This window comes from Zingiber officinale, chromosome 1A (assembly GCF_018446385.1).
Source record: "Zingiber officinale cultivar Zhangliang chromosome 1A, Zo_v1.1, whole genome shotgun sequence".
Classification (NCBI taxonomy): domain Eukaryota; kingdom Viridiplantae; phylum Streptophyta; class Magnoliopsida; order Zingiberales; family Zingiberaceae; genus Zingiber; species Zingiber officinale.
This window is the reverse complement of record NC_055987.1, coordinates 74337221-74348383: the sequence shown is the minus strand read 5'-3', so window position 1 is coordinate 74348383 and position 11163 is coordinate 74337221. Positions and strand designations below refer to the sequence as shown.

The 11163-nt window shown below is 42.8% G+C and overlaps 1 long non-coding RNA gene across 1 annotated transcript; it reads left to right on the top strand.

Moving 5' to 3' along the window:
- The first annotated feature begins 5889 nt into the window (after positions 1-5889).
- LOC122005365 lies at positions 5890-6799 on the top strand. The gene is made up of 3 exons (XR_006118386.1): positions 5890-6071; positions 6256-6346; positions 6620-6799. It is a non-coding gene; the product is annotated as an uncharacterized LOC122005365 (long non-coding RNA).
- The last annotated feature ends 4364 nt before the right edge of the window (positions 6800-11163 follow it).

The following is an 11163-nucleotide window of genomic DNA, read 5'->3' as shown; positions in this document are numbered from 1 at the left end:
ATGTAAGTTACTTTACCGTTATATTATAATTCTATAGCCTTACCTTGTTGTTGGTATCAGGAATGAAGCGTAGAGAGACAGCCCCTAGTCAGCGACGTGGTCCAGGACGACCACGGAAGCAACCTACCGAGTCAGTGGAGGCTGAGCCAGTGGAGTACGAGGCAGATTCTGTCAGGGATCCTACCGAGGATGAGATTGACAGTCGTGCACAGACTCCTCGGGTTGCCCCGAGAGATCCGGGTTTCCAGCCTCAGTTGGTTCCTCCTACACTACCACCTGTAGTCCCCACTCCTACTGCTACTTCTTGGGCGAAAGATAGAGCTCGGATCCCGTTATTGGCCCGATCGGTGAAGGATCGATTCACTTTATTCTATGGAGTTCCCGACCCCAGTGTTGCTCGATCTTGGTTGGGAAATGTGGAGGACACCTTCGAGTATTTGTCATGTACCGAGGAGGAAAAAGCTGAACTGGCTGCTGCGTACCACCTTCGAGACCAGGCTGCTACTTGGTGGAAGATGCAGAGGTCACTGTTTGGGGATCAGAGTATTACCTGGACCTTATTCCGAGACGCCTTCGAGAGACAGTATTTTCCAGCCCCTTATCGTATGGCTCGCCGACAGGAATTCTTAACTCTGAAGCAGGGAGATCGCTCGGTGATGGAGTATGATGCGGAGTTTAACCGACTAGCTGAGTACTGCCCGCAGTTTGTTGCTCAGGACAGCGATCGGTTGGACCAGTTTACCCAGGGTCTTGCGGCGTATATACGTATCAGGATGTCTGGTTTTACCCCTAGTACTTATCGGGAGGCCTTAGACAGAGCATTGATGATTGAGATGACACAGCAACAATTTTCTCAGGAGCGGGGTAAGGATAAGCAGAAGGCCCAGGGTACGACTCCAAATCAGAAACGACAGAATAAGGATCAGAAAAAGCGAAAGAAATGGCAGGGAGCCCAGGATACTTCGGGGGAGTCTTATCGATCGGCGAAGACAGGACGATCCTCAGCTGGTTCATCTAAATCTTCTCAGAAGGATTATTCTAGTGTGCCTAAATGTTACAGATGTGGTACTGAGGGGCATCTTAGACCTAATTGTCCATTGGGTCAAGACGTTTGCTATTACTGTAAACTGCCGGGGCATGTGAGTCATGAATGCACACTGAAGGCACGGATGGAGGCGGCTAAGAGTACTCCACAAGGGAGTCGTACTACTCAGACTCGACAGTCGAAGGGTTCACAGAGGCCACAGAGTGCTTCATATCGGCAGCATGTGCCACCCTCTCAGGCACAGGCATATCACATCCAGGGCCATGAGCACCCAGCAGTACCAGTTGCTATGCAGTATGCCCCTGTTGTGTCTTCGCATCAGACATATCCGGCACCACAGACCCTTGTAACGCCACCCAGCTCCTATCCGGTGATACAGCCGCAGCAGTATGCTACCACTCATCAGCCGCAGCAGTATGCTACCACTCACCAGCAGCAGCAGTATGCTACCACCCACCAGCCTCAGCAGTTCACCACGGCTCCACCAGCACTATTTCAGCACACTACGGGAGTATCGTCGTCGGGCCCGGAAGTAGGACGAGTTTATGCTGTTACCCGCGAGGAGGCTCAGCGGGCCGAGGGATCGATCTTTCAGGGTATGATTACTGTTTATACTTTTCCTGCTGAATTATTGATTGATACTGGTAGTTCCCATTCTTTCATTTCTCGAGTATTTCTGAGTAAGATTTGTAGATTACCGGTTCGTCGGACTCATACATTAGCGGTATCTTTACCCTCGGTTGATATACTAAATATCAGTCAAGAGGCTAAAGATTATCCATTGGATTTCGAGGGTCAGACCCTTAGGGTGGACTTGCAGGTTCTGGAGATGTTAGAATTTGACATCATTTTGGGTATGGACTGGTTGGCCAGATATTATGCTACCGTCGACTGCAACGCTAGAGTCGTTACATTTAGACCTCCGGGTCTACCATCCTGGGTGTTCCGGGGTACCAAGGATGGGGGGATTTCTGTTATCTCAGCAATGCAAGCTCGGAGATTATTGTCTCAAGGATGTCAGGGGTATATATTTTCTATGATTAAGACTGATCAGGATCATACTCCACAGGTTTCTGACATTCCTATAGTTCAGGAGTACCCTGACGTATTTCCAGAGGAATTACCCGGCTTGCCCCCGAAAAGGCAAGTGGAGTTCACGATTGAGCTGATGCCGGGAACAGCGCCGGTATCCAGGGCTCCGTATCGTATGGCACCTAAAGAATTAGAGGAGCTAAAGGTGCAGTTGCAGGAACTACTGGACAGAGGGTTTATCCGTCCTAGTGTTTCTCCATGGGGATCTCCAGTACTCTTTGTAAAGAAGAAGGATGGGTCGATGAGATTATGCATCGACTATCGGAAGCTGAATGCGGTGACTGTTAAGAACAAATATCCACTGCCACGTATAGAGGATCTGTTTGATCAGCTCAAGAATACTTGTGTGTATTCAAAGATTGATCTGCGCTCTGGCTATCATCAGCTCAGTGTGAGGGATTCAGATATACAGAAGACAGCATTCCGTACTCGTTATGGACACTATGAGTTCTTGGTAATGCCATTTGGGCTTACCAATGCTCCAGCCGTCTTCATGGATTTGATGAATAGGGTATTTCTTGAGTTCTTGGATAAGTTTGTTATTGTATTCATCGATGATATTCTGATATATTCTCGGTCCGAGGAAGAACACGGACAACACCTTCGTATAGTATTGGAGACGCTCCGGCGAGAACGTCTCTATGCAAAATTCAGCAAATGTGCATTCTGGTTATCTTCTGTGGGCTTTCTGGGACATATTGTTTCTAGCAGCGGTATATCAGTGGACCCACAAAAGATAGAAGCTGTTACCAGTTGGGAGCAGCCGAAGTCTGTACAGGAGATTCATAGCTTTCTCAGTTTAGCTGGATATTATCGAAGGTTTGTGGAGGGCTTCTCTAGCATCGCTCTGCCTTTGACTCAGTTGACTAGAAAAGGGGTGAAGTTTTGCTGGACAGAGTTCTGTGAGACGAGTTTTCAGGAACTTAAGCGAAGGCTCATTTCTGCACCTATACTAGTACTTCCTTCTGGAGATGATGGCTTCATGCTTTATACAGATGCATCATTACAAGGGTTAGGCGGAGTACTCATGCAGCACGGACGGGTAGTTTCTTATGCCTCACGCCAGTTGAAGGAGAATGAGAAGAATTTTCCGGTGCATGACCTGGAGTTGGCAGCCATTATATATGCGCTAAAAATCTGGAGACATCATCTATACGGGATTACCTTCGAGATATTCACAGACCATAAGAGTCTTAAGTATCTATTTACTCAGAAAGAATTGAACTTAAGACAGAGAAGATGGATGGAATTCTTGAAGGACTATGACTGTACGATCAACTACCACCCAGGGAAAGCCAACGTGGTAGCTGATGCGTTGAGTAGGAAATCCCGAGGAGTTCTTGCCTGTCATCGGGTGATGGTTACAGAGCTGGTACAGAAATTTTCTGAGTTGGGATTAGTAGAGCAGGGTCAGACTGAGCGGGGTATTCTGTTGTCTATGGTTGCCCAGTCACCCATGGTAGAGAGGATTAAAGAAGCTCAGGCTACAGATCAGCATCTGCAGTTTTTATGTAGCAGGATTATTCCAGGACAGCAGACAGGGTTTTCTTGCGATGGAAATGGAATTCTATACTTCCGGGGGAGATTGTGTGTTCCTGAGCTACCTTCTTTGAGGGAGGACCTACTTCAGGAGGCACACCGATCCAGATTTGCGATTCATCCTGGTGGTACACGTATGTATAGGGATCTGAGACGTTCTTATTGGTGGGCTGGAATGAAGAAAGACATCGCAGATTTCGTTGCACGATGCCTTGTATGTCAGCAAGTGAAGGCTGAACATCAGAGACCCGCTGGTTTACTCCAGAAGATACAGACACCGGATTGGAAATGGGAGCATATCACGATGGATTTCGTCGTGGGTCTACCCAGAACCCGACGAGCACATGATACGATTTGGGTAATCGTTGATCGGTTAACCAAATCTGCCCATTTCCTTCCGATCCGTAGGACGGAGTCATTGGATCGGCTAGCAGAGTTGTATTGTAGAGAGATTATCAGGCTTCACGGTGTACCTCTCAGTATTATTTCAGATAGAGATCCGCGATTTACTTCGCGATTCTGGCAGAGTTTACAGCAGGCTATGGGTACAGAGTTACGATTCAGTACCGCTTTCCACCCCCAGACAGACGGTCAGTCAGAGCGTACTATATAGACATTAGAGGACTTATTGAGATCATGTGTCATAGACTTCGGAGGTAGTTGGGAAGATCATTTACATTTAGCAGAATTTGCCTACAACAACAGTTATCATTCAGCGATACAGATGGCACCTTATGAGGCGTTGTATGGCAGAGCCTGTAGATCTCCCACCCTATGGGTAGAAGTTGGGGAATCCCAGATTTTGGGGCCACAGAGCCTTCAGCGTGATGCAGAAATGGTTCGTACTATCAGGCGCAGGTTGTCAGAGGCTCAGGATCGGCAGAAGAGTTATGCAGATCGTAGACGGAGACCGTTAGAGTTTGCTGTTGGTGATCATGTATTCTTACGGGTATCCCCTACTAAAGGAGTAAAAAGGTTTGGATTGAAGGGTAAGTTAGCACCTCGCTATATCGGACCCTTCTAGATTCTCGAGAGGATTGGAGCAGTAGCTTACCGGCTGGCGCTACCACCATCTCTAGCTGGCATTCACGATGTATTCCATGTATCTATGCTGAGGAGATACATATCCGATCCGACACATGTTCTGTCAGATATATCCGTTCCTATTCAGCCTGACGTTACTTACGAGGAGGTTCCGGTACGGATTCTGGACCATAGGGAGCGTCAGTTGCGGAACAAGACAGTCCGACTAGTTAAAGTCGGATGGCAGTATCATTCTGACGAGGAGGCTACTTGGGAGCTGGAGGATACGATCCGAGCTCGATTCCCTCATCTGTTTAATTGAGGTATGTGGGCTAGAGTTCTATCAGCATTTATACTGTTGGGTTATATTCTAGTGGTTGCTGTTGGTTATAGCGAAATTTGGGGACTAAATTTTATTAGTAGGGGAGAATGTGAGATATCGGAAAAAAAATAATACAAATAATAATAAATAAATAAATAATAAGGTTATTTGGGAAATAGACTTATAGAATTTTTTCGGAATTTTTGGAAATTTTCTGGGAATTTTTCGGAGCTCGTACGGAAGGTTTTGAGGGGATCGATCGGCGGGTTCGGACAAAGCCTGTTTGGGATACCCGTTTAAGTGAGGAAATATTTTTAATTATAAATCCTTTTATTTTCCTTTTATTCCCTTCCCAAAACGCCGTTTCCCCCCAAACCCAACACCGATCACCCAAGCCTTCTTCATCGATCTCCCCGACTCCTCTCGCTGTCTCTCTCTCGCGGACGGACCTGTAGCGATCGTCGACATCGCCGGAGGAGCTCGTCGCCGGATCTTGCTAGAGCACGACGGAACCGGTGGACTCCGGGTCTTCTTCGACCGAGGGGTCTCAGATTCGGGAGTTTCTTGTGCCGATCGTCGCCGGCACAGATCGGTCTTGGAGCGAGGAGGAGGGAAACTTGTCGAGCCTTCGATCTCCTTCATTCTCCGATTTCTTTCTTCCTCAGCCGATTCTGTCGACTTTTCTTCTCCGATCGACGCCATTGGATCGGGCCGATCCACCGATCGCCGGCGTGAAGGGGCAATTAGGGTTTCAAGGGTAAGTAATCCAAACCTTATTCCCTCTATTTCTTGGATTTGTGCCTTAGCTTCGAGTTTCTTCCCTGATTCGGCTCTCTTTCTCTCTATTGGTCGGCGATCCTAGGTTAGATCTTGGATCCCTTCTTCGTGGTTGCTGATTAAGGCCGCGGTCGAGTGGGATGAATTTCCAGCAGGGGGGTCTTGCTGTGGTGTTCTGCAATCCGGCAACGTCTCCTTCCGGCAGCCACCAGCTATGATTGAGGAGGAACAGAGAGTGAATTGTTGATCTCCTCTCTTGATCCGATCCGTGAGGTGAGTTTTGTTTACTGTGAGGTTTTGGTTGTGAATTAGGGTTCCGATCTCTTCTCTGTTCGTTAGCAAGAACAAGATCGAGCCCTAATCGGAATATTGGAGGTAAGGGGTAGGTTTCTGTCATAAATTTGGGTTCTGATCCTTCTTCTGGTATTGATTCGAGTGGTTTTGTTTCTGAGAACAGAGGTTTTTGTGGTGATTCCGGCCACCACAGCTGGATTGGATTGATTCCTCCACTAGAGTTGTGATCATCTCCGGTGATAGAAGAAGCAGAGGTAAGGAGATCGAATGGTTATTGTGTTGTTCACATATTCTTAGTGAATTCTCACTGTTCTGTTCTCTTGATCGGTCTATGGTTGTAGTGGGTGTTATCTAGTGGATTTTTGTGTATTCCTTGATTTAGATCAATGTTGGAATCAACAAAGGTTGTAAGTTGTTTGGTTCAGTTGTTGAAGATGTTGGGCGTACTGTTTTGCTAGGAATGTTGTGGGTTGCTAATCGGGATTGGTTAACAGTGATGTGAAAGTTGTTATGCTGGTTAATTAGAGGTTGTAGATGTAGATAAACCTAAATCTGAAGTCAGGATCATGATGTTGAGGTTAGTTTCTTATTGGAAGGTAATGGGAAGGAGTAGAAATCATGGTTAGCTATTACTCTAGAATTGGCTATTTATTTATAGGTGATTCATTTATGTGTAGTGTATGTAAATATATATTACATAAACTGTATGTGTGACACAGGACCTTGATTTGGACGAGTTGCGTGACGTGGTGGTTCTGTTGATTTCGGGATATATCGAGGCGGGTATTTCTTTCCTTTCTCCTATTTAGTTCTTTGAACTATAAAGCATGGTTATTGTTGGAAACTTAGGTTGCATTACCTTAATTTTGTATGTTTATTTTGTTCCTACTTGTCACTTTCTGTTTTGAGCTTTGATATGATCTCGTTTACCTCGATACAGTCTCACCCTTGATATCAGAACTCTGTGATTATGCATAAGTAGAGTTTGCATCATAGATATGTCCGGTTTGTACGGTTAGTATATGTATCATGCATATTGATGTCGAGTATACACGTGACGGGTATATGTTATTGGAGTTGCATGGTTAGTTGACCTTGGGGTAGGTGGGAGTATGTGTATCCATTTGTGACGTTTATTAGGGGGTGTGTTGGGATACGGGTCGGATGATGATCTTTATAGTGTGACTATTCACATCATGTCATCATTCATTGCATACTGACGACTGTTGTCTCCCTTATGGTGAGAGAGTCGTCGGTTGTTTATAGCTGTCCATTCGGCCACTGTTGGAGAGTGGTAGCTAGGAGTGGAGCTAGTCCTGTCCTGCTCATTCAGCCGCTCAGTGTTCTGTCAGCCTCGACCACTCTGGAGCAGTGGGTCTTGAGGGTATAGTAGTCAGAGGGCTTGAGTTGTGAGTAGTCAGGGACCCTTAGCTATGTAGTTATATAACTACTTAGCTGACCGTCCGCTTCGGCCGCCTATAGCGGTGCATGTACTGGAGGCTTGGACGGTTTGTCACGGACCCAAGCCTCTCGGCCATATAGGGGTCGTGGTGTCTAGAGAGGTGGCGGGGGTGACCATGGAGCATGCATGCACTTTTGCATATGATGCGCGGTGCATCTGAGGAGATATTTTGCATACATGCCTACTAGATATTAGTTGCATGTGATTGTGTATTGTTGCATTTGTCTGAGCTATGGATGCTGCATATGGATGCCATGTCGCATACATGTCATTTACTTTACATATATTTGCAGTCGTATATGTATTGCACAGGTGTCAGGAGTACGTTGTTGCCTCGGTGAGTTTATTGATCACGATATCATGGTATTGATTCTTTTCGGGTATGTACATTTATGTTATGTGCATTTATTATGTCAGGTTCATTCATATACCGTTGTTGTATTAGATACAGTTAGATGTACTATACTTTGGACAGCATGATTCTATTCTTTACATATGGAGACTGTATTCTTTGATTCATATATTATTATGTGATCCATGCTTTATTCTGTCTATACCCGCTGAGTTCCCTGTACTCACCACCCCGTTTATACTATGTTGGTTTCATGCAGTAGGTAGGCGATATGGAGATGCTTGGAGTATGTTGCTGGCCGGTCCCACTTCCCACGTCATATCCGAAGACCCTTTTCGGTTTTGTTTCTCTTTTCCTACACTTCGACTTTGTTGGATTTAGAGTTGTGAAAACGAACTATGTTTGATACGTGTATCGTGGACTTATACCTATGGTGTGTTTTGGGGACTTTCGCATTTGTGGGTTCTTTATTCGTTTTTCCGCTGTGTTTTTGATATAGCCGTGTGGGCTAGATATTTTAGTACGTGGTTGTGGTTATTTTTATGCACATATATCCCAGCCACATGTGGCTGACGTATTTTGCATGTATGAGAGTTTCAGATTGTCACCGGTACAGGGGAGGTGCTGCCGAAATTTTTCGGGAGGTACTTCCCCGGGGCGTGACAAGGTACGCATTAAACGCTTTTTCACGTAATAGTTTGTGTGCATCAATAGTGGATGCCTACAAAATTTCTAAGAATCTTTCTAAATTAAAATTAGATGAGCTTTTTTGTGAATTAGAATTACACGAACAAACTAATGCTGGAGCCGAGAAAGGTGTAGCTTTATTTGCAGGTTCCTCCAAAGAAAAGAAAAGCAAGCCTGAATTTGAAGAAGACTCCGACCAAGACTCCGAAGACGAAGAACACCTGGTGAACTTGGTAAGAAAAATATTCACCAGGAGAAAGAGGAGCTTCAGCAAAAAGGATCTTCAAAAGATCAGTTCTCCCTCAGAACAAAAGAACGTGACTTGCTACGGCTGCAATAAAAAGGGACACTACAAGAACGAATGCCCAAAACTGAAGTTCGACAAACCAAAGCCAACCAGAAAGAAGGCACTCAAAGCAACGTGGGACGACTCCTCGGACGAATCAGAGGAAGAAGAGCAGAAACATCAGAGCCACCTCGCACTAATGGCCCGCGAAGACGAAACAGAAGACGAGTCGGAAGATGAAGACGGGTCTGAACCCGAAACAAGCCACGAGTCCGTACTTGTTTCCGAAGGCCCGAATGAGGTATATTTTAATTTAAACAAAAATTTTTTTATAATTATTTCCTGTTTAAATAGTAAATTAACCAAAATAGAAAATGAAAACAAATCACTTCTTGAGGAAAATCAAAACCTCAAGGAACAAATCAAAAATTCAAATCCAACTCAAGATCTAACACTTGAGGAGGAGAATTTATCACTAAAAAATGAGATCAATAGTTTAAAAGGAATTTTGAAAAATTCACAACAAGATCAAAAAATCTTGACTTAATCCTGAACAATCAAAAAGCATGTTATAATAAAACCGGACTCGAATACAAGTCAAACTCAAATAAAACTTTTAAGTCATTAATAACTCAATACAAATCAACTAATCAAGCTTGGGTTCCGAAAGCGTGCTTAACCATGCAAGTAGGACTCAATCAATATTATATACCTAAAGAAAAAATACATTATATAAAATCAAATAAACCAAACCAAAATTCAAAATACAAACCCAAATCAAATTCAAAATCTAAACACTTTAAAAATCAACAAAATTATCATCAAGTTAACCATAACTATAAAAAGAATCGACACAAACCAAAAATCAAAATTTAAAATAATGGCCAATAATTCAGGTGGAGGCTCCAAAATAGCTGGCACCTCCAAAACTAACTTACCCGACAGGGTAACCCAAAACAAACTAACCCGGCAGGGTAATTAGGATTAGAGACCAAGTTTAACTTTAATCATGGTACTGGTGAAATTTTTGGATGATAGTACGTTAGGGAAGCTTGGGCATCGCATGTCTAGAAAGATATGACTTCGATCTGGTGCATTTGGCCAAGTGGAACTGACCGAAGCTACCCTTAAATGGATCCTAATCAGTTAGACCAAGGTTGATTACTAAGCTCCGTGGATAGGACTATTCGGAAAACATCGAAAGGTTGGTTACTTGTAATGACGTCCATGTGACTCACCAAGCTTAGGAGTTTATCCGAAGAATGCCTGTTTGTAGAGACCAAAACTAAACCTGAATCTAATGCTAGTTAAACCAAACTCTGTAACCAAACCAATTTCATCTCACAAAATCATAGGATTCCCTGATTGATACTATAGATCGGGTGAGATGAATAAGGCTAAAATTTTAAACTTAAAAATTAATGTCAAAATTTTAATTTTAAACTTAAAAATTAATTTCAAAATTTTAATTTTAAACTTAAAAATTAATTTTAATTTTAAACTTAAAAATTAATTTCAAAATTTTAATTTTAAACTTAAAAATTAATTTCAAAATTTTAATGTTAAACTTAAAAATTAATTTCAAAATTTTAATTTTAAACTTAAAAATTAATTTCAAAATTTTAATTCTAAAATTAAAAATTAATTCCAAAATTTTAATTTTAAACTTAAAAATTAATTTCAAAATTTTAAAACTTAACTTAAATAATGTCTGCTCAAAAAGACTAACTTTAAATCCCACTTACTGTAGGAAACCAAGTGGATTTTGGACAGTGGTTGCTCAAACATATGACTGGAGATCACACCAAGTTCACTCAACTTACTTACAAAAGCTTAGGAACAGTTGCCTTTGGAAACAACGGCAAATTCAAGGTAATTGGTATAGGTAATATTGAATTAAAATTAGACTTTATAATTACAAATGTTTTACTTGTTGAAAATTTTAAATATAATCTTCTGAGTATAAGAAACTTGGTTATGGCATAGGCGAATGTCTCACACCAACTTCAGAAATATAAGTAAACTAAATGGACTTGTGAGAGGCTTACCAAAATTACCTAACTTAGATTCAACCATATGTAATGCTTGTCAACAAGGCAAACAAACTAAATCCACTCACAAACAAACAAATCAGCCACAAACTAACTCAATATTAGAACTTCTACATTTAGACCTTTTTGACTCCCATGGAGTCAAATCTATAAATGGAAACTTATATTGTTTAGTAATTATAGATGATTATTCTAGGTTTACTTGGGTAAAATTCTTAAAAAATAAAGATGAA